The sequence below is a fragment of the Henckelia pumila genome, chromosome 4, assembly GCF_033568475.1.
Source record: "Henckelia pumila isolate YLH828 chromosome 4, ASM3356847v2, whole genome shotgun sequence".
NCBI classification, from domain to species: Eukaryota; Viridiplantae; Streptophyta; class Magnoliopsida; order Lamiales; family Gesneriaceae; genus Henckelia; species Henckelia pumila.
The window spans coordinates 71,194,467-71,219,647 of NC_133123.1; the positions used below are offsets into that span (position 1 = coordinate 71,194,467).

The following is a 25,181-nucleotide window of genomic DNA, read 5'->3' on the forward strand; positions in this document are numbered from 1 at the left end:
ATAATCATGCAACTAAAATAACATATAGTCATATCTCAATCGTAAAAGATAACTGTTTGTACGGTGTGAATTAATGATAATTTTTTATTACCATGGGTTAGTATATTTGAGATACAAAATTTACATGTTTCTTAAAAAAAATTCATTTAAATTAGCAAAATTTTCAAGTAAACTAGCAAATTAACTCCCGGTGTAGCATTCGTCACTAATCACGTACACCACATGAAATTTATTTTAAAGTCATCCCTCCATCCAGGGGCGGATCCACCATAGGACCCGGGGGGGTCACGGCCCCCCCAAAAATAAAAAATAAAAATTTAGTACTATATAACTATTATTTTTATGATACTAAATATATACTGGGTAAAAGGTACATTATAACTTCCATGAATCAAGGTTCGATTCCTCCACCTATCAACAATTTATTTTCTGTTTTTCCTCTTATTATCTCTCTTTTGTTTTCTTTCTTCTCTCTCACATCCTATTTTGTTTTCTTATTTCCATCTTCTTTTTTAATGTCACCAAATATCTAAATTATTATTATTATTTAAATAAAAATAAATTATTTATTTATTGAAAATTTAAAAATTTATTCTCTAAAATTATGTAAAACAAAATGACATTATAGTAACAAATAAAATAAAAAAAATATCATATTAATCGAAAAAACAATTCCAAATATCTAAAATATTTATATATTTATTGATATCTTTAAAATTAATTTATGTTCTAAAATTATATTGTGTCATATATAATCACTTTTTCAGATTTTTTTTCCATAATATATATACTTGTACGATAATTAATAATATTTTTTCGGTTTTTTTCATTAATATGCTCATATAATTAATTAGACTTTTCATTATATATATAGTTTACTTTCAATAATTTTTTACGACATATAAGTATTTATTAAATTAAACTTGAAAAGTTATTTATCAATTGACATTCAAAAAAAAATTTTTTTGATATGTATAAAAAAGATGTAAGTATATATATTTGAGACGAATTGAGTATAAAATAAGATGATATATATATATATATATATATTTAAAGATATATATATATATATATATATTTAAAGTAATAAAATAACATATTTGAAATACATAAAAGATTATGAGCAAATTAAATGGAGAATGATTTTTTCTTGGATGCATTGATGATATGTATTGAAAGAGAAATCGCTAAAAAAATTTGTATTGATGTTATCATCGAAACTTTAAAAATTCTAATGAACGTCGAGTTCCTTTAATATATAAATATTTTGTTCGAAACATACATATGACGCTTAATTAGTTGAATATAACTGATACTGTAATTTATCTTTTCTCTCGAGCTTGTAGGCGGGCAAGGGATGAGCTGCGCGAAAGAACTTACTAGTGCTTGAGTTAACGGTGCCCCCCCCCCCCCCCTCCCCCCAATGACCGAAATCCTGGATCCGCCCCTGCCTCCATCCAGTGACTATTAACCAACTGAATATGTTACACTCAATATATGGCACATATATACATATCTTTTCCATTGTTTAAATTACATATAGCGATCATATATAGTGAAAACAGTCACTACTTTTAATCTTATACAGGTGATTCAAAACTAAAAGTCCATGCAGTGCCGTATGATTACAGCTTCACGAAAGAGGTAGAAAAACTCGATCATTCGACTTTCAAGGACTTTTCTTTTATCTATTATATAATAGACTTGGAGTCATCATGTTAATTTGATTGAAAAAAAATATTAAATTTTATAGTGTATGAAAAATCCTCTTGCTCCGCAATATGGTGGAGGGATATTGAAGAATCCCGAGATAAACAGAGGGACGTTGGAGGGATGGACTCGATTCGGGGACTCGAAAATTGAGCATCGACAATCAGAAGATGGCAACAAATACATCGTTGCATCGAATAGAAGTCGGTCATTTCATAGCTTCTCGCAGAGATTTCACTTGGAGAAGGAAAAACTTTACACATTTTCAAGTATTCGTATTTGGATCGATAATTTCACTTATAATTAATATAGAAAAAAAATCCCATTTTTAGCTGAATATTAATTATTTATAAAATTTTGGCCCTATGATTTCGATCATTATGCAAGTTGTTGGAATTCAGTGTTATGGTTCCTATATATCTTTCAATTCTTAGCAATTTCAATTATTTGCTCTTGCATGTGCTTGTAGCATGGCTGCAAGTGAGCCATGGAGAAGCGCACATTGCCGCCATGTTCAAAACAAAGGATAGCTATGAAAATGCGGGTTGGGTCATCGCACACAAGGGGTGCTGGTCCATGCTCAAGGGCGGTCTCGTCGTCAACGCTTCCGGCCCTGCCGACCTCTACTTTCAGGTTAGTTCCCTCTTCATTATACTACCTACCTCTGAAAGAGTGGGTGCCCTGTTAGCCAACTTGTGGCTAAGGGCCTTTATGACTCTATTTGTAAACAATCTTTGTTTAATATAATTTACACTTTATATTGGCATTTACTTTATATTTTATCATATTGTTATATTGTGACGTACTATACAATGTTTAGATAAAGACCTTGAATATACTAAAGTGCATGCAAGATGTGATAGTGGATATGGATGACTATCATGAAACACATCTTGTAATCACTGTATATTCTAAGCCAGTTCCTAGTCAATTGAGCCGTCCGCAATAAGGATAAGGATCGCTCAAGATTGAGACTAGCATTTGCGATGCCGAGTACCGTGTTTCATTGGTATGGAACATAGAGATGTTCGAAGCATGCAAATGGATATTCATTGGATGAATGATCGAACTACCCTATTCGGACTTTTCAAGTGGTTTTCACTAATTGAGTGGAAAAGTCTGTGGTTTTGGTTGTACATCATTAGTCCTTACTACTTGAAACATCATGGAGACTCTATATGCTAGTACTGTACTTTGACTCGTTTACCGATTCTATGAGGGTCATCAGGTGTCGAGATTGGGTACAGTTACAACACATATAGGAGTCAATATTTTGTTGTCAAGGATTCACCACACGCTTGCGAGTGTGGATATCCTATGCGATCTGAGGAGATATTAGTGTGACAAATCTCTGGCCAGAGTACATGATGTGCTTTAGGTTACTTGGTTTCCTAGTTGCACATGCGATGTCACTATTTGATCTTCAAGAAGTATTGCATAGTTATCGAATCTCTAATGACTCTCGATATACCAATGGTTGTTGATTCGATCGGGATATATGGATGAAGGGACCGTACTGTACGCTAACGAAAACCCACTGGTTCTTGCAGGCACTATCAGTGATACCTAGGGAATCATGGGGCGAGGTTGCTAGGCGCTCTTACCATGATTCAATGGGCAAGTCGAAAATTGTTGTTCCGAATCACAAAGGAGTTGTGGGCCCACGACTAGCTGTATCCCTAAACCATTGAGGGTTACACAAGTAATAGATTTCTAATCCCTATTGAGATAATTAAATTTAATGAGTTAAATTTAGTGAATGAGAAGTAGGACTTCTTATTAATGAGTAGAGGGAGTGAGATTTTCAAAAATGACATAGGGATGCCATTTTTGGAAACCACTGAATTCGGATTCAGAAAATTTATCTTGACTTTAAAATGTACATAAAAGGTTTCTGTACATATTGGTAAAATTGGTTTGTCAATTTAAGTCACGATGAATTTTATATTAATTTCTGAACATGCGGGCTTTGCTTGTCAGGCTTGAACTTATGACTAATGGGCTCTAAGCTGTTAGCAGCCCATGTTATAAATAAGTTATTGCAGTACAAAAATTACACAACATAGCTCAAAAATTTCGAAACCTAGAGAGCTCTCTCCCTAGGGTTTCGGGCGACCCCCCCTCCTCTGTGTTCGAATTTTCAGTCTGCAAATTTTCGAATTTGCAGTCTGTTTTAACAGATCAGATCTGTTTATTCTCTTCGTAGAAACTTCTGATAGACTTTCTAGTGCAGTTTGTCAGAGGGATTAAGAATTCTGTTCGTGGACCTGATTCAGGAGTTGATCGATCGAGTCATCAGTTCCTGGGATATACAAGAAGAGCAAATTAATCTGTTGGAGTCCATAACCTCAAATTAAAACTTGAGAGGTAAAATTTAATTGTTATTTTATTTTACTTAATTGTTTTAATCGTAAGGATTTGATACCAAAGATCTGGAATCGTTTCAGATCAGAAAATAAAAATTTTTAAACTTTCGCTGCTACCGGTATCACATCTGACAGATCCGAGAACGTGTTCCAACAACCTCGTCTCATTTGAAAACAAACACGTGTGTCCATCTCTAGTTTTTATGTTTACAAAGATGTTCTCCTGTGAAATATATAAATCATCTTATATATTGTTCACCTCAAAAAATATGCAGAGCGACAATGCAGAAGTAGATATACGGGCAGATAGAATCTCAATCCAACCATTTACACATGAAGAATGGAAATCCCACCAAGATCAAAGTGTCCAAAAGATGCGCAAGAAATCAGTGAAATTCCAAGTTTTGGATAAACATGGCTGACCCATTTCAAATGCCACAGTCTCCATCAAACAGAACAGATCGAGATTTCCATTGGGATATGCCATGAACCAAAACATTCTCCAAAACTCCACGTACCAAAAGTGGTTCGGGGCGAGATTCAAATACACGGTGTTCGAAAACAAGATGAAATGGTACTCAAATGAGCCATCCCGCGGCGTCGAAGACTACTCAGTCGCGGACTCCATGCTCCGATTCGCCCAATCCCACGGGATCACGATCCGTGGACACAATGTCTTCTGGGACAACCCAAATTTCATGTCTGGGTGGGTTGCAGCGCTTTCGCCCAACGACTTGCGGGCAGCTTCAGAGAGGAGGATAAGTTCTGTGGTGGGGAGGTACAGGGGCCAACTCATTCACTGGGACGTGATGAACGAGAACATGCACCATTCATTCTTTGAGAGTGTAGTGACCCTTACCCGGATCACCTACTAAACAGAACTTAGGCATGCAATTAACTTAATTAAACAGATATCAGAATAAACTGCGGAAACATTACAAATACTACAATCCCAAGGCAAGAAATCTATAAAAATCCAATTAGATTATACAACCATATCGAAAAGCTGTATCAATCCGATAACAACAGAAATAGAAACCTAAGCGAAGCTCCAGCTGACCAACCGCTGCCTAGCCCCTCCTGAAACCACCCGCCTCGTCCAATCGCAAACCTTCCCCATGGAATAGGGTGTCCAAAAACACAAAGTACGAGACGTGAGTATAAAACGCTCAGTACGAGAGTATGAGTATACATGCATGCAAAGTGAACTCTCTATAACTCGAGGTCAAAGATCAGATAACAGAGACTGACCGGGCCCTGGTATGTAGCATGTTGTGCCGTCGCTTCAGGAGGTGGCTCCCATACCAATATACCAGTGGATATGCCGGACCCAAATCGATGGAAGTCCATCCACTAACAGGCCTACTAATATACATCTCGAAGGAGATAGCTCAATATGCAGATGAATGAAGCATAAATCAATGACATATAAATCATGCAGTCACATAATACATGCATACTCAGTCAGGATATCTCGAACAGTACTATCGTACCTAACACCGAAGTCTGAACTAAGCTGGAAGAAGACAACCCCTAGCTGCCTTAGGTTCAAGTCCCGACCCGACCTGGTCTCAAGACTGACCCGACCTGACTTCTCCCTTCAAGCCCGACCTGAACTGCTCCTGGTCAAGCCCGACCTGAACTGCTCCTGGTCAAGCCCGACCTGAACTGCTCCTCGTCAATCCCCGAGCTACTCCTTCCCGAACTCCCGAGCTACTCTTTCCCGAGCTCCCGAGCTACTCCTTGGTCCGAGTAGAACTAAGAAGTGAGATGAAATGGTGTAAAATGACCGAACTCTCGACTCCTATTTATAGAGGATGAGCCGGGACAGGTGTCAATCGAGTGCATGACACCTAGCAGGACACTAATCGTGTTATAGCTCCAGCCACGTGTCCATTCCCGACCTGAATACCATGTGTTCTTCCCATGACCGAACACTACCCTGGCCTTGCACATCACTTTCTTGAGCACCCTAAGCCCCGATCCGAGCCAAGCACTAATACATTCCCGAGCCCTAGCTCCAAGCCCGAGCTCTAGCTCAATGCTCGAGCTCTTGCTCAATGCCTGAGCTATTGTTGAACAACCATGACCGACCCGAGCTACTCATGTCATGTGTTCTTGATCTTAACTTGTGCTCTTGTTAATAAAATATAATTAACCAATTAATCTTGTAAATTGGAACTGGGCTACTACATTCTCCCCCACTTAAGATATTTCGTCCTCGAAATAAGATCTTAAGTACTGAATGTAATACAGAAATCAGAAACATTCTTTATTCTAATCAAACGTTTACAACTGAATACAACTCGAAAATGAAATCAAAACAACTCAGGATATTCTGTGCGCATCCAGTCTTCGAGTTCCCAAGTAGCTTCCTCAATGCCTCGACGCTGCCACTGAACTAAAACCAGAGGAATGACTTTGTTCCGCAAAACCTTATCCTTATGATCCAGGATACGAATAGGTTTCTCAACATAGGTCAAATCCTTGCTCACCTGAACCTCAGACCGCTGCAGAATATGAGACTCATCCGCCACATACCGTCGCAACAGAGATACGTGGAACACGTCGTGAATACTGGAAAGATGCGGTGGCAAAGCTAGTCGATAAGCCAAATCGCCAATGCTCTCCAAGATTTCAAACGGACCTATAAACCTGGGAGACAACTTGCCCTTAAGGCCAAATCTGAGAATTTTGCGAAAATGTGACACTCTCAGAAACACTTTCTCCCCGACATCGAACTGCAAAGGCCTACGCTTGGTGTTAGCATAGCTAGCCTGACGATCAGTCTTAATCCGTTTCTTGATCTGATCAATAATGTCTACCGCCTGCTGGATAAACTCCGGTCCCTCAGCCTGTCTCTCCCCCACTTCTTCCCAGAAGAGTGGAGTACGACAACGTAGCCCGTACAACGCCTCAAAAGGTGCCATCCCAATACTAGTATGATAGTTGTTGTTGTACGCGAACTCAATCAAAGGCAAATGATCTTGCCAGGCTGAACCAAAGTCCATAGTGCACGCTCGAAGCATATCCTCCAAAGTACGGATAGTGCGCTCTGACTGACCATCTGTCTCCGGGTGATAAGCAGTACTCAAACTGAGAGTAGTACACATCGCACTCTGAACACTCCCCCAGAACCTAGAAGTAAACCTGGGGTCTCGATCACTGACAATGCTCACAGGAACTCCATGAAGTCGAACGATCTCCTGAATATACAACCGCGCCATACGATCCACAGAATACTCTCGGCTATAGGAAATGAAGTGTGCTGACTTGGTGAGTCGGTCTACCACCACCCAGATAGCATCACAGTTCCTCGAGGTCATTGGCAAATGGGTCACAAAATCCATCGTGATCAACTCCCATTTCCACTCAGGAATAGGCAGACTGTGAAGCAAACCTCCAGGTCGTTGGTGTTCTGTCTTGACCTGCTGACAAACCAAGCATCTCAAAACATACTGATACACACTGCGTTTCATTCCTTTCCACCAAAAACGAGTACGTAGATCCTTGTACATCTTGTTGCTCCCTGGATGAATACTCAACTTAGTGCGATGCACCTGAGACAAAATATCATCTCGCAACTCTTCATCCTCCGGAATCACAAGCCTACCAGACAAACACAGAAAACCATCTAACTGATAGTGAAATCCAGACGTACTACCCTCGTTGGCTAGGTGAGCCAAACGTTGGGTCTTCGAATCAGACATCTGAGCATCTCGAATTCGCGAATACAAAGCTGGCTCAGATAAAATTGCAAATAGTCACTGGGCACCAAACTTGCACCAGTTTAACTGACCATTTCAAAACATACATGAACACCTAAGTGCCCAGCTTTCACTAACCAAGTGAATTCTCATACTGATGAATCCATGTTGTAATTTAGCAGGCTCATGACATCTGTCAATAGAATCGAGTATCTTTTCAAGGTTATCAATCTGACACCAAACTATATTTTTAACGTAACTGTTGCAATGATCTCTAGACTGAGTAAATTTTCCATCCTTTCCTAAAGTACAAAAGACTTCCAGAATATCAATGGAAATATACTCTCCCATGTCTATCATTGATCACAGTTCACGTCTCCTAGTATAATTCATCACAGTGCCCTGATAAAATTCTTCTTTGCTTGACAATTCATCGATTGAATTCTAATTCTTACAAGAAAATTTACCTAAGTAAACTCATCACTTAGAATTTCCTGTTCATCTCGTAATCAAGATCCTGATCACTAAAATACCTCTGATAGAATCAGACAATACTAGTAAAACCTCCTGGTTCTCCCCCAATATCACGTGCGAGAAGTACCCGTCCAGAATATTCACTTGTCAAGGAATCCTTTCCAAGACTATTCTGTCCACGGAAACGAAAGTCTGTATCTCTGATGAAGTCAGACGATAACTCAAATCCCTTGGAACTAATCCAGTACCAAGTATAACTCCAGAAGACTCAAATAAATCCTGAATATTCTCCTGATAATTATACCTATTGCTATGACTATACAAACAACGAGACTGAGGTAAGTCTTCCTATAATGCCAAACTGGAACAAAAGAATCCTTCCAGAGTACACCGGCATAAGGTCGCACTTACTATACCATCTCGGAACCCGACAATCAAGAGCACCCTGGCATAACTCATCCTTGAGTCTCTGATATTATGCAATCATTCCTTTCTGGACCAAAATCATTGGTCAAGGAAAATTCTCTGTAGAGGCACAACTCAAATCCCGAGTCTGCAAGCATCTGATAATTAAATCCTGTTGAATATCAATTCAACTAATCTCCTGGATTAAATCCCGATATCACAAATCAAGATCAAAAACTTATCTACCCAGAACAATTACTTGTCAAGAAAAAATTCATTCCAAGACTATTCTGACAACGGAACATCTTTATCTCAAATAAACGATAACTAAACCTTGATACCACACCTGGTATCTGTCCTATCCAAAGTCATACCCTGTTGTGACTGTTGCCAAATTTCTAAACTGAGTAGCCTTCCCTATATAGTCCCTGGAGCACCAATTCCTCCAAACAATCTCCGAAGTATAGAAACTTCCAAAGGAATAACCGACTAAGGATGGCGCCCCCTCATGTCTAGTACTGGTCACAATCCATAACTCTTGGTATTAGTTAATCTGTCATCCTGATGAAAATCCATCATCACTAGGTAACAACCTAAAAGGATCAAAGCAGCCAACTGTTCTAAGAAAATACGTCTAGAACAAACATTCATGCGTCTTGATGAGTCACATCATCCCTGGCAAACATTTGTCTTAATAGAATATTCTAGGTAAAACATCTAGAACTATTCATTGAAAACATGCAAAATTCCCAAGTACTCATTTAAAACAATGATCAGTCTTTTATTCAAAATAATCAAGTTAATCTCAAAGATTACAACACTTGAACCACAAATTCAGGTTCTAATACAATCTTTATTACAATCCCATGTAATACATAACTTAATCAAAAGATTACACTGAAAGATGTACAATACAACAATAACTGAGTACATCAAATACTGAAATCTTTAATACATCTGATTACAACTGAAATATTGTTTACAACCAAATACAGTATTTAAATTCATGCGGAAGTCTTTCATTCCGTCTACTGATCTTGAACGTGAAGTTTCCCGTCTGCTACTCATGTCAGCAGAACTTCTACCTCACAAGATCTCAAAGAATAAAATCTTGCTAATCTACCGGATCCTTCCAATATTGTTGGGTTCCTTATCTGTTAGATGAGACGAGATTTTCCCGTCAATCTCTCCAACTACTATAGGAGAGTCTTCCGGGGTGGCTTCCTTGGTCGACTCAGAATGGATGACTACATGTCACACATTCCTTTCAACCTGGAGAAGCACCTGGCGTTGAAAACTGGATCTTCTCTACCAGCTCCATCCTGCTGGGATCCACATAATACGAACTTCTGCTGCCAACCTTGGCAATGACGATCTTGGAAAAGCCTAGACATCCTGCTATTCCAATTCCTGATATTGCTATCGTTATTGAATCCAACTTGTAATCCTACAAAGGATAACCCAAAATCAATACTATGTCCCAAAGAATCTTATTGCATGCTCTGATACCATAAATATAGTGACCCTTACCCGGATCACCTACTAAACAGAACTTAGGCATGCAATTAACTTAATTAAACAGATATCAGAATAAACTTCGGAAACATTACAAATACTACAATCCCAAGGCAAGGAATCTGTAAAAATCCAATTAGATTATACAACCATATCGAAAAGCTGTATCAATCCAATCACAACAGAAATAGAAACCTAAGCGAAGCTCCAGCTGACCAACCGCTGCGTAGCCCCTCCTGGAACCACCCGCCTCGTCCAATCGCAAATCTGCCCCATGGAATAGGGTGTTCAGAAACACAAAGTACGAGACGTGAGCATAAAACGCTCAGTACGAGAGTATGAGTATACATGCATGCAAAGTGAACTCCCTATAACTCGAGGTCAAAGATCAGATAACAGAGACAGATCGGGCCCTGGTATGTAGCACGCTGTGCCGTTGCTTCAGGAGGTGGCTCCCATACCAATATACCAGTGGATATGTCGGACCCAAATCGATGGAAGTCCATCCACTAACAGGCCTACTAATATACATCTCGAAGGAGATAGCTCAATATGCAGATGAATGCAGCATAAATCAATGACATATAAATCATGCAGTCACATAATACATGCATACTCAGTCAAGATATCTCGAACAGTACTATCGTACCTAACACCGAAGTCTGAACTAAGCTGGAAGAAGACAACCCCTAGCTGCCTTAGGTTCAAGTCCCGACCCGACCTGGTCTCAAGACTGACCCGACCTGACCTCTCCCTTCAAGCCCGACCTGAACTGCTCCTGGTCAAGCCCGACCTGAACTGCTCCTGGTCAATCCCCGAGCTACTCCTTCCCGAACTCCCGAGCTACTCTTTCCCGAGCTACCGAGCTACTCCTTGGTCCGAGTAGAACTAAGAAGTGAGATGAAATGGTGTAAAATGACCGAACCCTCGACTCCAATTTATAGAGGATGAGCTGGGACAGGTTTCAATCGAGTGCATGACACCTAGCAGGACACTAATCGTGTTATAGCTCCAACCACGTGTCCATTCCCGACCTGAATACCATGTGTTCTTCCCATGACCGAACACTACCCTGGCCTTGCACATCACTTTCTTGAGCACCCTAAGCCCCGACCAGAGCCAAGCACCCTAGCTCCAAGACCGAGCTCTAGCTCAATGCCCGAGCTCTTGCTCAATGCCCGAGCTATTGTTGAACAACCATGACCGACCCGAGCTACTCATGTCATGTGTTCTTGATCTTAACTTGTGCTCTTGTTAATAAAATATAATTAACCAATTAATCTTGTAAATTGAAACTGGGCTACTACAGAGAGTAATCTTGGAAGGAGTGTATCGACCATTTTTTACGAGCAGGCGAACCGTATCGACTCGAAGGCCACGCCATTCTTGAACGAGTATAACACGATCGAGGAGAGTAGTGATCTGGTGGCCTCGCCGCCAAAATATCTGCAGAAGATCTCGGAGATGCGGCGGCAGGGGTACAATGGCCCTTTGGGGATCGAGGTTCAGGGCCACTTCAAAGATGCCAACTTGCCTTATCTAAGGTCTTCGCTTGATACGCTTGCCTCCGCTGGATTGCCCATCTGGGTTACAGAATTGGATGTCAAGTCCGGGCCGAACCAGGTAAATGATTTAGCAAGAATTAATTCACATTTCACATCAATTAATCCCATTGTCGGCCAGTTCTAAAACATCCATGCATATATATTTTTGAACAACGGGCAAATTACTTGGATCAGATTCTACGGGAAATTCATGCGCATGCCGCAGTACAAGGCATAATGATTTGGTCCGCATGGGGTCCTGGAGGATGCTGGGCCATGTGTTTGACAGACAAAAACTTCAAGAATTTAGCCACCGGCTATGTTGTCGATAGGTTCATTCGGACATTGACGGAAGCAGATGGTGTTCAAGAAACCACGGACGCTAGAGGCATGTTTGAAACGTCCTTGTTTCACGGTGAGTATGAAGCGGAAATCAGCCATACACTTGGAGTAAAAACCCACAAGTACTTCAGTGTGGCGCCAAACGAGGCCCAAGAAGAAGAAGAAGCAACAGCAGCCGGCGGATTGGTGTATGAGATTAGATTCAGTGTGTGAGAAACTTTGAATTCAGTGAATCAAAGTAGGGAGACTCCTGTGGATATTTTGTTCGCGTAATAGATTTATGTTATATATTAATTAAACATAACTTAATATTTTGTTATTTTCTTGGTTCCAATATAATAGATATTTAATTTTTATTTAAAAATACAAATAAAAATAATAATTAAAAATTTTAAAAAAAAGAGTAAAAAGTAGAACGGGCGGAGTGGGTGGGGCGTTATCTTGGTGTCCAAAATAGTACCCCGGTTGTAGTAGGGCTCTAAACGAGCCGAACCCGCGGATTGGTGTATGAGATTAGATTCAGTGTGTGAGATGTTGGATCATAAATCCAACGTTGGCTTATATGTAAATAATTATGTATTGCGGACTGTCAAATTAAGTTAGTCCATAAAAGTGATCTAAATAAGGTTTCGGTTTATTTGGGCTTTAATGTATCTAATAGAGTGTGACCTTTAATGTGTAGATACTGGTGAAATTTCTATTTGATTGATGAGCTTAAGAGGGTGTTTGACTAACCTTATTAAAAAGATCTTATAAGCTCCTAGAGCTTAAAAGCTGTTTTACGAGCTTATAAGTTGTTAGAACTTATTTTAAAAATAAGTTGTTAAAGTGTTTGGATAAACTTATTTTAAATAACTTAAAGATGTTGATGTGTTTGGTATTATAAGATCTTTTTATCGTCGAAATTACCAAAAAGGGTATAATTATATGAAAATAATATTTCGAGTTATACATATATGAAAATAGTTTTAGAATAAAAATATATTAAAAAATAAATTGTTACAATATTTTATTTTGGAAAAATTTATGTGATTTGGAATTTTTTTAAAAATAATATTTAATATTTAATGGGTGGAGGATATGATGGAGATTTATTAAAATATTTAAGGATATTTTAGAGAGATAGAATATTAAAATAAGATCTTTTTGAAAAAAGTACCTCCCCCCTTAATTTTTTAAAAACAGCTTATAAGCTGTCAAACAACTTATTTTGACAGCTTATAAGCTGTTTCTAAAAAAATTTACCTAACAGATCCGGAGAACTTTTAAGCTCTAAAACAACTTAAAAGCTGTTTTTAAGAGCTTAAAAGCTCTCCCAAATATCCTCTAAATAGAATCCCAAAATATAAAAATAGGGTTATGGTCCCCAGATCACACGATGTTGACGACACTGTCATTATGTTCTATTCTATTTTCATCGATAGTCAGAGAGCGTGAGAGAATTTAAAGGACTCTCAAGGCAAATCGTGTTGATCTGAAAGGCCAAACCATGCAGATCTACATCAGTATCAATTGTTACGGATTCAGGTACGCTTCAGCTTTAGTTTACAGTTTTAATCTTGATGATTTAACATGATGATTCTGGATTTAAGTTTATATGGATTTTCTCCAACAAGTGGTATCAGAGTCACTCATGTTTAAATCATTGAGATACAGATTTATATTCGATTTGGTCTTATCGAAAAAAGAAAATTATGTTTTTTTGAATCGATATCGAATTTCCAGTCCAGTTTTTTTTTAATTTTATTTTTGGAATTAAAAAAACTGGAAATTCGAATTTTCGAATTAGGGTTTCAGGGCCGCCGGATTAAGGCCAATCGACTGATCTTCAGGCCGCCTCCGGCGGCGTATGATAAGGCATTTTGTTTCTCGTGACCAGGCACCTCACACAATATATTTTATTGGTCGGGTTTCGTCACATATCCACCGGATTTCGAAGCCAAAGTATCGACTGTCATGGTCGCGAGTTTCGGAAATTTCGGGGGCTCTTATCCGGTCGATCAAGGGATAATCGGGACCGGTGATGTGCAGTTGTGGTCGCCGCCCTGTGTTCTGTCATCGGTTGGTGGTGATTGTTCGGAGGTTGGGCGGCGGCGGCGGCGGGATGGATGATGAAGATGATGGGTTAGGGTTTTTCTATTTTTGTCAATTTTCGAAAATTCAAAAAAAATTTTAAAAAAATTTGAGGGATAAAAAATTTCAGGTTTTAGGAAAAATTTCCTGACCCAGCACATATTTTTTTTGGATAAAGTTTAATTTTGTTATAAATCCAATATTTATATTTTTGGGTTTAAGGTTTAAATATTCAATTTATTCAAATAATGATAAGATTTATTTTATATATTTTAAAATAAATTAATTGAAACATCATGTCGCCAAAGTGACCTCTCTTGTGGATGTTAATTTATTTTGAAATATAAAAAGTTTCGTATATGTAATTTTTATGAGTATTAATCGGCCCAAAGGAAGATTAATATTTAATATGGTATATGTACGTTTGAAAGGATAAACATGTGATAGTTATTTGGTTTTCATGTGAATAATAATCGGCCCAAAGGTCCCTTATGAGGTTGCATTATTTGAATTAATTGATTATTTTCTATGGATTTAGTTTATCGGTCAATAAACATGGGTCAATTAATTTTGCATATACGGGCATCCAACCCGAAAATACCACCCATGACCAGTTAATTATCTGATTTGCCCGCCAGTCACCATTGATCATACAGTCAATGGTTAAAAAGGTTGACTTTGACCAAAAATACTTAAAATTTATTTTTTAAGAAAAGAGGTCAATTTATTTAATATTAAATTTGAATAAAGGAACAGTTAAGGTATATATATTTTGGGATAAATTGATTGAAGCAACATATCGCCAAAGTGACCTCTCTTGTGGAAATTAATTTGTTTTGGAATATAAAAGGTTTGTGTAGTAGCCCGTAACCAACAAGGTAATTAAAGAACTAATCGCATTGGGTAAACTTGAGTTCGGACGATCCGAAGTGAGGGATCGGAGACTCCGAACGAGATCGGGCGATCCGAAGCCAGGATCGGAGGCTCCGAAGGTGTTCGGACGCTCCGTTGGCAAGTTCGGACGATCCGATCTTAACTCAATATTACGTCATTGCTTACGTCAGCGAGATGACGTCATTGCTGACGCATGGATGGGACTTCGGACGCTCCGAAGTCCAGTTCGGACGATCCGAACGTGTTCGGAGGCTCCGAAGTCAGTTCGGAGGGCCCGAACTCTGTCTATAAATAGGGGGTGCCGAGCTCACATTTGAGTGCACCAATTCCTCTCTTCTCTCTCGATCCTTTAGCCTTCTAAATCAGATCTAGGGAATTCTAGGCGTCCCGTTGGGAATCCGAAAGTGGCATAGCAGTCCAGGCATCGTGGCAGAGCTGTGGCCTAGTTTTGAGGCAATCGACAACGAAGGGCTAACGATGGACGAAGGTATAGTTTTTGCTTCCTAAAAATATTTAGGAGTATGCTTTAGCTTAGTTAAGGCTTTTAGAGCGCTATAATGATAGTAGTATCATTTGGCAGTGTAGCGCGGATTATAGGCGTGGACCTTGGGGTAATAGCACTTGCCTAGTATTTGAGGTACGAAAGTACTATTCGAGATATCCTGACTGAGTATGCATGTATTATGTGACTGCATGATTTATATGTCATTGATTTATACTGCATGCATTTGCATATTGAGCTATCTCGTTCGAGATGTCTATAGTAGGGTTTTACCCTATCCTGTTAGTGGTTGGACTTCCATCGATTTGGGTCCGGCATATCCACTGGTATTTTGGTATGGGAGCCACCTCCTGAAGCGACGACACATCGTGCTACATATCAGGGCCCGGTCCGTCTCTGTTATCTGATCCTTGACCTCGAGTTTATAGGGAGTTCACTTTGCATGCATGTATACTCATACTCTCGTGCTGAGAGTATTATGCTCACGTCTCATACTCTGTGTTTCTGGACACCCTATTCCATGGGGCAGGTTTGCGATTGGACGAGGCGGGTGGATCCAAGAGGGGCTAGGCAGTGGTTGATCAGCTGGAGCTTCGTTTAGGTTTTTATTCTGTTGTTTTGGGTTTATACAACTATTCGATTTGGTTGTATATTATTTTAGATATTTATAGATTCCTTTTCTTGGGATTGTATAAATGTTATGGTTTCCGCAGTTGAATTCTGATTTCTGTTTAATTAAGTTAATTGCATGCCTAAGTTCTGTTTAGTAGGTGATTCGGGTAAGGGTCACTACATTTATGGTATCAGAGCATGCATAGTATTCTTGAAATTTAGATTCTGCATAAGGTAATCGTGAGGTACTTTTGTAGATGGCGAACTACGATGACCAGAGTAGCCATGGTAGTGGAGGTGGACGCTGGGGAGATGACGATCGTGAGCGTCGTCGGGACCGTCTTCATCGTCGTCGTGATGAGGAACGTTTTAGCATGCGCCGATTCTTGCAGATGACACCTAAGCCCTTGGTTGGAGGTGAGTCTTCGGAGGATGCGGAGAACTGGTTAGACCGCATGGAGACGACTTTTCAGACTTTCCACTGCACCGAGGAGCAGAATATGGAGACCCTTGGCTATCTTCTGGATGGGCGAGCTCGTAGGTGGTGGAGGTTTACTTCTGCACCCTTTGTTACGGCGAGAGGAGTGACCACCTGGGCCGAGTTCCGCACAGCTTTTCAGAAGCTGTATTTTCCTCCTGCACTCCGCCAGTCGAAGGCGGGCGAGCTACTGAGTCTTCGACAGGGAGCCATGTCTATCGACGAGTATCAGCAGAAGTTCTTTGATCTGCTATCCTATTGCCCCAAGATTGCTGAAAGCTCTGAGATGATGTAGTAACCCTTACCCGGATCACCTACTAAACAGAAATTAGGCATGCAATTAACTTAATTAAACAGATATCAGAATAAAACTGCGAAAACCATAAACGTTATACAATCCCAAGTAAAGGAATCCGTAATTTATCCAAATAATATACAACCAAATCGAATAGCTGTATCAACCCAAACAACTGTAATAAAACCTAGAAGAAGCTCCAACTGGTCAACCACTGACTAGGCCCTCATGGATCCACCCTCCTCGTCCAATCGCAAACCTGCCCCATGGAATAGGGTGTCCAAAAACACAGAGTACGTGTCGTGAGCATAAACGCTCAGTACGAGAGTATGAGTATACATGCATGCAAAGTGAACTCCCTATAAACTCGAGGTCAAGGATCAGATAACAGAGACAGACCGGGCCCTAGTATGTAGCACGCTGTGCCGTCGCTTCAGGAGGTGGCTCCCATACCGAGATAACCGTGGATACGCAGGACCCAAATCGATGGAAGTCCATCCACTAACAGGATAGGGTACAACCCTACTAACAGACATCTCGAAAGAGATACAGCAAGATGCAAATGAATGCAGCATAATATCATGTCATATAAATCATGCAGTCACATAATACATGCATACTCAGTCAGGATATCTCGAACAGTACTTTCGTACCTCAAAACAGTGCAAGCTCTACCAACTCTAGGTCCACGCCTATAGTCTGCTCTACACTGCCAAATGATACTACTATCATTAAAGTGCTCTAAAAGCCTTAACTAAGCTATTGCATACTCCTAAATATTTATAGGAAGCAAAAACTATACCTTCGTCCGTCGTTAGCCCTTTGATGTCGATGCCTCCAGAACTTGGGCACAACTCCGCTAGGATCGGGACGTCCGAACCTCGATCGGAACGTCCGATCCTGCCATCGGAGCTTCCGAAGATCCTGATCTGCCACGTGTCAAAATATCACTTGTTGACTCCGGATAGGGGTGATCGGAGCTTCCGATCCAACCACACGTCATGCCTGACGTAATAATATCGGTGCCTCCGATCGCTCATCGGAGCTTTCGATCGTGCCTTCTGAGCTTCCGATCCGTCCGATACCCAATTTATTTAATTAGCATTAATCCTTTAATTACTCAATTAGGGTACGGGCTACTACATTCTCCCCCACTTAAGATATTTCGTCCTCGAAATCAGATCTTAAGTACCGAATGCAATACAGAAATCAGAAACATTCTTTATTCAAATCAAACGTTTACAGAGTTTGCAACTGAATACAACTTAAGAATGAAATCAAAACAACTCAGGATGGTCTTCACGCATCCTGTTCTCAAGCTCCCAAGTAGCTTCCTCAGTGCCTCGGCCTGCCACTGAACTAAAACCAAAGAAATGACTTTGTTCCGTAAAACTTTATCCTTATAATCTAGGATACGAATAAGTTTCTCAACATAGGTCAAATCCTTGTTCACCTGAACCTCAGACCGCTGCAGAATATGAGATTCATCCGCCACATACCGTCGCAACAGAGATACGTGGAACACGCCGTGAATACTGGATAGATGCGGTGGCAAAGCTAGTCGATAAGACAAATCGCCAATGCTCTCCAAGATCTCAAACGGACCGATAAACCTGGGAGACAACTTGCCCTTAAGACCAAATCTGAGAATCTTGCGGAAAGGTGACACTCTCAGAAACACTTTCTCCCGACATCGAATTGCAAAGGCCTACGCTTGATATTAGCATAGCTGGCCTGACAATCCTGTGCAGTCTTAATTTGTTTCTTGATCTGATCAACAATGTCTATCGCCTGCTGGATAAACTCCGGTCCCTCAGCCTATCTCTCCCCCACTTCTTCCCAGAAGAGTGGAGTACGGCAACGTCGCCCGTACAACGCCTCAAAAGGTGCCATCCCAATACTAGTATGATAGCTATTGTTGTTCGCGAACTCGATCAACGGCAAATGATCCTGCCAGGCTGAACCAAAATCCATGACGCACGCTCTAAGCATATCCTCCAAAGTACGGATAGTGCGCTCCGACTGACCATCAGTCTCCGGATGATAGGCAGTACTCAAACTGAGAGTAGTACTCATCGCACGCTGAACACTCCCCCAGAATCTAGAAGTGAACCTGGGGTCCCGATCGCTGACAATGCTCACAGGCACTCCATGAAGTGGAACGATCTCCTGAATGTACATCCGTGCCATGCAATCCACAGAGTACTCTCGGCTATAGGCAATGAAATGTGATGACTTGGTGAGTCGGTCCACCACAACCCAGATAGCATCACAGTTCCTCGGGGATACCGGCAAATGGGTCACAAAGTCCATTGTGATAAACTCCCATTTCCATTCAGGAATAGGCAGACTGTGAAGTAATCCTCCAGGTTGTCGGTGCTCTGCCTTGACCTGTTGACACACCAAACATCTCGAAACAAACTTATAAACACTGCGTTTCATTCCCTTCCACCAGAAACGAGTACGTAGATCCTTGTACATCTTGTTGCTCCCAGGATGAATACTCAACTTAGTGCGATGTGCCTGAGACAAAATCTCTTCTCGCAACTCTTCATCCTGCGGAATCACAAGCCTACCAGACAAACACAGAAAGCCATCTGACTGATAATGAAATCCAGACGAGCTACCCTCGTTAGCTAGACGAGCTAAACGCTGGGTCTTCGAATCAGACATCTGAGCATCTCGGATCCGCGAATACAAGGCTGGCTCAGATAATATCGCAAACATCTGGATACTCTGCATACCTTTCTTATGCTTGAAGGTATAATCTGAAGTACAACAGTCACTGATCGCACTAGACATCGAACAAGTCTGAAGTGCGGATAGTCGCACCTTGCGACTCAAATCATCAGCGGTGAGATTAGCAGCTCCCGGATGGTACTTAATCTCGCAATCATAGTCCTTAAGCAAGTCCATCCAACGTCTCTGCCTCATGTTCAACTCCGCCTGAGTGAACAAATACTTGAGACTCTTATGGTCGGTGAAGATCTCAAATTTCTCGCCATACAGATAATGGCGCCAGACCTTCAAAGCGAACAAAATGGCTGCCAATTCCAAATCATGGACTGGGTAGTTGTCCTCGTGAAGCTTCAGCTGTCTAGAAGCGTATGCGATCACATGCCCATTCTGAGTCAAGACACAACCTAACCCCTGAAGATAAGCATCAGTGTATACCACATACCCTCCAGATCCTGACGGTAATGCCAACACCGGCGCAGAAGTCAACCGCCGTCGAAGCTCACAGAAATTCTCCTCACACTCGGAGGACCACTCGAAATCCCCACCCTTGCGGGTAAGCTGCGTCAACGGTCGACGATAATACCCTGCTAGACCTAGAAAACTACGGATCTCAGCAACTGTCATCGGACGCGACCAATTAAGTACTGCTTTAATCTTGCTTGGATCAACAGAAATACCCTCCCTGGATATGATATGGCCAAGAAAGACCACTCTATCCATCCAGAACTCACACTTGCTCAGCTTGGCGTACAACTGCTCATCTCGAAGAGTCTGTAGTACCAACCGCAAGTGAGAAACATGCTCTTCCGTATTACGCGAATACACCAATATGTCGTCAATGAAGACCACGACAAACTTGTCCAAATACTCCCTGAAGACACGGTTCATCAGATCCATGAATATAGCCGGCGCATTAGTCAAACCAAATGGCATTACTAAAAACTCGTAATGACCATAACGAGTACGGAATGCAGTCTTGGCTACGTCCTGATCACGGACTCTCAACTGATGATACCCAGATCTCAAGTCAATCTTGGAGTAAACTGATGTGCCCTGCAGCTGGTCAAACAAGTCATCAATACGAGGCAACGGATACTTGTTCTTCACAGTGACTCGATTCAGCTGCCGATAGTCAATGCACAGCCGCATCGACCCATCCTTTTTTTTTTACAAAAAGAACAGGAGCTCCCCAAGGAGATACACTAGGACGAATGTACCCCTTTTCCAAAAGATCCTGTAGCTGATTCTTCAACTCACGCATCTCTGACGGAGCCAGACGATACGGTGCTCTAGAAATAGGCGAAGTACCCGACATCAACTCTATGCCAAACTCAACTTCCCTGACAGGAGGAAAACCCGGAATCTCATCAGGAAATACATCTGAAAATTCATCCACAACAGGAATGCTTTCTATCCTAATACTCTCAGCGGACAAATCAACTGCATAGATAAGGTAGCCTTTCCCGCCAGACTCTAGAGCTCGACAGGCTCTCAAAGCTGATACCAAAGGCATCGGGGGTCGCGCTCCCTCACCATAGAAAAACCAGCTCTCACTCTCCTCCGGTTGAAAGCGTACTAATTTTTGATAGCAGTCCACTGAAGCTCGATAGGTAGTCAAAATATCTATTACCAGAATGCAATCAAAGTCGTCCATCGCCAGGACCATAAGATTTGCTAACAGAATGTTCCCTTCGAACTCTAAAGGGCAACCCATCACTAGATGCTTAGCCAAAGCAGATTGGCCCGTCGGAGTAGAAACAGACATCACTACGTCTAGTGCAATGCATGGTAACTTATGCCTCTTAACAAAATGTGCAGAAATGAAGGAATGAGATGCACCAGTGTCAATAAGTACAAGAGCAGGTATACCATAAAGCAAAAATGTACCTGCGATGACTTTCTCATTCTCCTCCACTGCCTGATCATGTCTCAGGGCAAACACCTAGCCAGAAGCTCGTGGCCTCAAATGAGAACTCCCAGCAGACTGTCCCTGCGACCTCTGCTGTACGGTGGCCTGAGAACCAGATCCTGAACCAGATCCAGAACCGCCTCCCCCAGATAGTGGACAATCTCTCCGGATATGACCAGTCTCTCCACAACGGAAACAAGCTCCAGAAGCTCTACGACACTTGTCGGATGGATGGTTCTTCCCACAGTGATCACACTTGTCCTTCTTACCGAAACGGACAACACCTCCAGAACCAGAGCAAGAAGAAGATCCAGACTTCTTGAAAGTTTGGGCACGGGGACCCAAAGAACTAGCAGGCCTTGATTGAGGGAAAGACCTGTTCCGCCGAATGCTGTCCTCCGCCTGGTGACAACGGCTCACCAAACCCTCGTAGGACATGTCGTCGCCAACCGCCACACGGTCATGGATCTCAGGGTTAAGGCCCTGAAGGAACAGATTATACTTCATCTCTGAGCTATCAGCAATCTCGGGGCAATAGGATAGCAGATCAAAGAACCTCTGCTGATACTCATCGATAGACATGGCTCCCTGTCGCAGACTCAGTAGCTTGCCTGCCTTCGACTGACGGAGTGCAGGAGGAAAATACCGCTTTTGGAAAGCTGTGCGAAACTCGGCCCAGGTGGCCACTCCTCTCGCCGCAATAAAGGGTGCAGAAGTAAACCTCCACCACCTACGGGCTCGCCCATCCAGAAGATAGCCAAGGGTCTCCATCTTCTGCTCCTCGGTGCAGTGAAAAGTCTGAAAAGTCGTCTCCATGCGGTCTAACCAGTTCTCCGCATCCTCCGGAGACTCACCTCCAACTAAGGGCTTTGGACCCATAGCTAAGAATCGACGTACAGTGAAACGTTCGTCGTCATGATGACGATGACGCCATTCTCGACGAGGCTTCCGGTCGGCATCACCCCAACGCCCACCAATACTGCCATGAGAACTCTGGTCATCACGATTTGCCATCTACAAAAATACCTCATGATGAGACTAAATCCCAAGAATTCTTTTGCATGCTGTGATACCATAAATGTAGTGACCCTTACCCGGATCACCTACTAAACAGAACTTAGGCATGCAATTAACTTAATTAAACAGATATCAGAATAAAACTGCGGAAACCATAAACGTTATACAATCTCAAGTAAAGAAATCCGTAATTTATCCAAATAATATACAACCAAATCGAATAGCTGTATCAACCCAAACAACAGTAATAAAACCTAGAAGAAGCTCCAACTGGTCAACCACTGACTAGCCCCTCCTGGATCCACCCTCCTCGTCCAATCGCAAACCTGCCCCATGGAATAGGGTGTCCAGAAACACAGATTACGAGTCGTGAGCATAAACGCTCAGTACGAGAGTATGAGTATACATGCATGCAAAGTGAACTCCCTATAAACTCGAGGTCAAGGATCAGATAACAGAGACAGATCGGGCCCTGGTATGTAGCACGTTGTGCCTTCGCTTTAGGAGGTGGCTCCCATACCGAGATAACCGTGGATACGCTGGACCCAAATCGATGGAAGTTCATCCACTAACAGGATAGGGTAAAACCCTACTAACAGACATCTCGAAAGAGATACATCAAGATGCAAATGAATGCAGCATAATATCATGTCATATAAATCATGCAGTCACATAATACATGCATACTCAGTCAGGATATCTCGAACAGTACTTTCATACCTCAAAACAGTGCAAGCTCTACCAACTCTAGGTCCACGCCTATAGTCTGCTCTACACTGCCAAATGATACTACTATCATTAAAGTGCTCTAAAATCCTTAACTAAGCTATTGCATACTTCTAAATATTTATAGGAAGCAAAAGCTATACCTTCGTCCGTCGTTAGCCCTTTGATGTCGATGCCTCCAGAACTTGGGCACAACTCCGCTACGACTACCGAACGCCTCGTCGACCGCCGGGTCAAGCCTAGGAAGGCTAGAACAACTCGAATAGACTAGAAAGGAGAGGAAAACACTCGGAATTGGCAATTGGAAATGAAGCCTCGGCCCTCTATTTATAGACAACGATCGGAACTTCCGATCCTTGATCGGAACGTCCGAACCTCGATCGGAACGTCCGATCCTGCCATCGGAGCTTCCGAAGATCCTGATCTGCCACGTGTCAAAATATCACTTGTTGACTCCGGATAGGGGTGATCGGAGCTTCCGATCCAACCACACGTCATGCCTAACGTAATAATATCGGTGCCTCCGATCACTCATCGGAGCTTCCGATCCTGTTCGGAGCTTCCGATCGTGCCTTCGGAGCTTTCGATCCGTCCGATACCAAATTTATTTAATTAGCATTAATCCTTTAATTACTCAATTAGGGTACGGGCTACTACAGATGAAGTATAATCTATTCCTTCAGGGCCTTAACCCTGAGATCCATGACCGTGTGGCGGATGGTGATGACATGTCCTACGAGGGTTTGGTGAGCCGTTGTCACCAGGAAGAGGACAGCATTCGGCGGAACATGTCTTTCTCTTAGTCAAGGCCTGCTAGTTCTTTGGGTCCCCGTGCCCAATCTTTCAAGAAGTCCGGATCTACTTCTTCCTCTGGTTCTGGAGGTGTTGTTCGCTTTGGGAAGAATGACAAGTGTGACCATTTCGGGAAGAACCATCCGTCAGAAAAGTGCCGTAGAGATTCTGGAGCTTGTTTCCGATGTGGAGAGGTTGGTCATATCTATAGGGATTGTCCACTATCTGGGGGAGACGGTTCTGGTTCAGGATCAGGTTCTCAGGCCACCGTTCAACAGAGGTCGCAGGGACAGCCTGCTGGGAGTTCTCATTTGAGGCCGCGGGCTTCTGGTCAGGTGTTTGCCTTGAGGCATGATTAGGCTGTGGAGGAGAATGAGAAGGTCATCACAGGTACATTTCTACTTTATGGTATACCTGCTATCGTACTTATTGAAACTCATGTATCTCATTCCTTCATTTCTGCACGTTTTGTTAAGAGGCATAAGTTGCCATGCATTGCACTAGACGTAGTAGTTTCTGTTTCTACTCCGATGGGTCAATCTGCTTTGGCCAAGCGTCTAGTGATGGGTTGCCCTTTAGAGTTCGACGGGAATATTCTGGTAGCGAATATCATGGTCCTTGCGATGGACGACTTTGATTGTATTCTGGGGATAGACATACTGACTACCTATCGAGCTTCAGTGGACTGCTATCAGAGATTAGTACACTTTCATCCGGATGGGAGTGATACCTGGTTTTTCTATGGTGAGGGAGCGCGACCCCCGATGCCTTCAGTATCAGCTTTGAGAGCCTGTCGTGCTCTAGAGTCTGGCGGGGAAGGCTAACTTATCTATGCAGTTGATTTGTCCGCTGAGAGTATTGGGATAGAGAGTATTCCTGTTGTGGATGAATTCCCACATGTATTTCCAGATGAGATTCCGGGTTTTCCTCCTGCTAGGGAAGTCGAGTTTGGCATAGAGTTGATGCCAGGTACTTCGTCTATTTCTCGAGCACCGTATCGTCTGGCTCTGTCAGAGATGCGTGAGTTGAAGAATCAGTTACATGATCTTTTGGACAAAGGGTACATTCGTCCTAGTGTATC

General features: G+C 41.9%; 1 pseudogene; it reads left to right on the forward strand.

The window, feature by feature from the left end:
• The first annotated feature begins 92 nt into the window (after nucleotides 1-92).
• LOC140861191 (endo-1,4-beta-xylanase 5-like) lies at nucleotides 93-12,276 on the forward strand (annotated as a pseudogene).
• The last annotated feature ends 12,905 nt before the right edge of the window (nucleotides 12,277-25,181 follow it).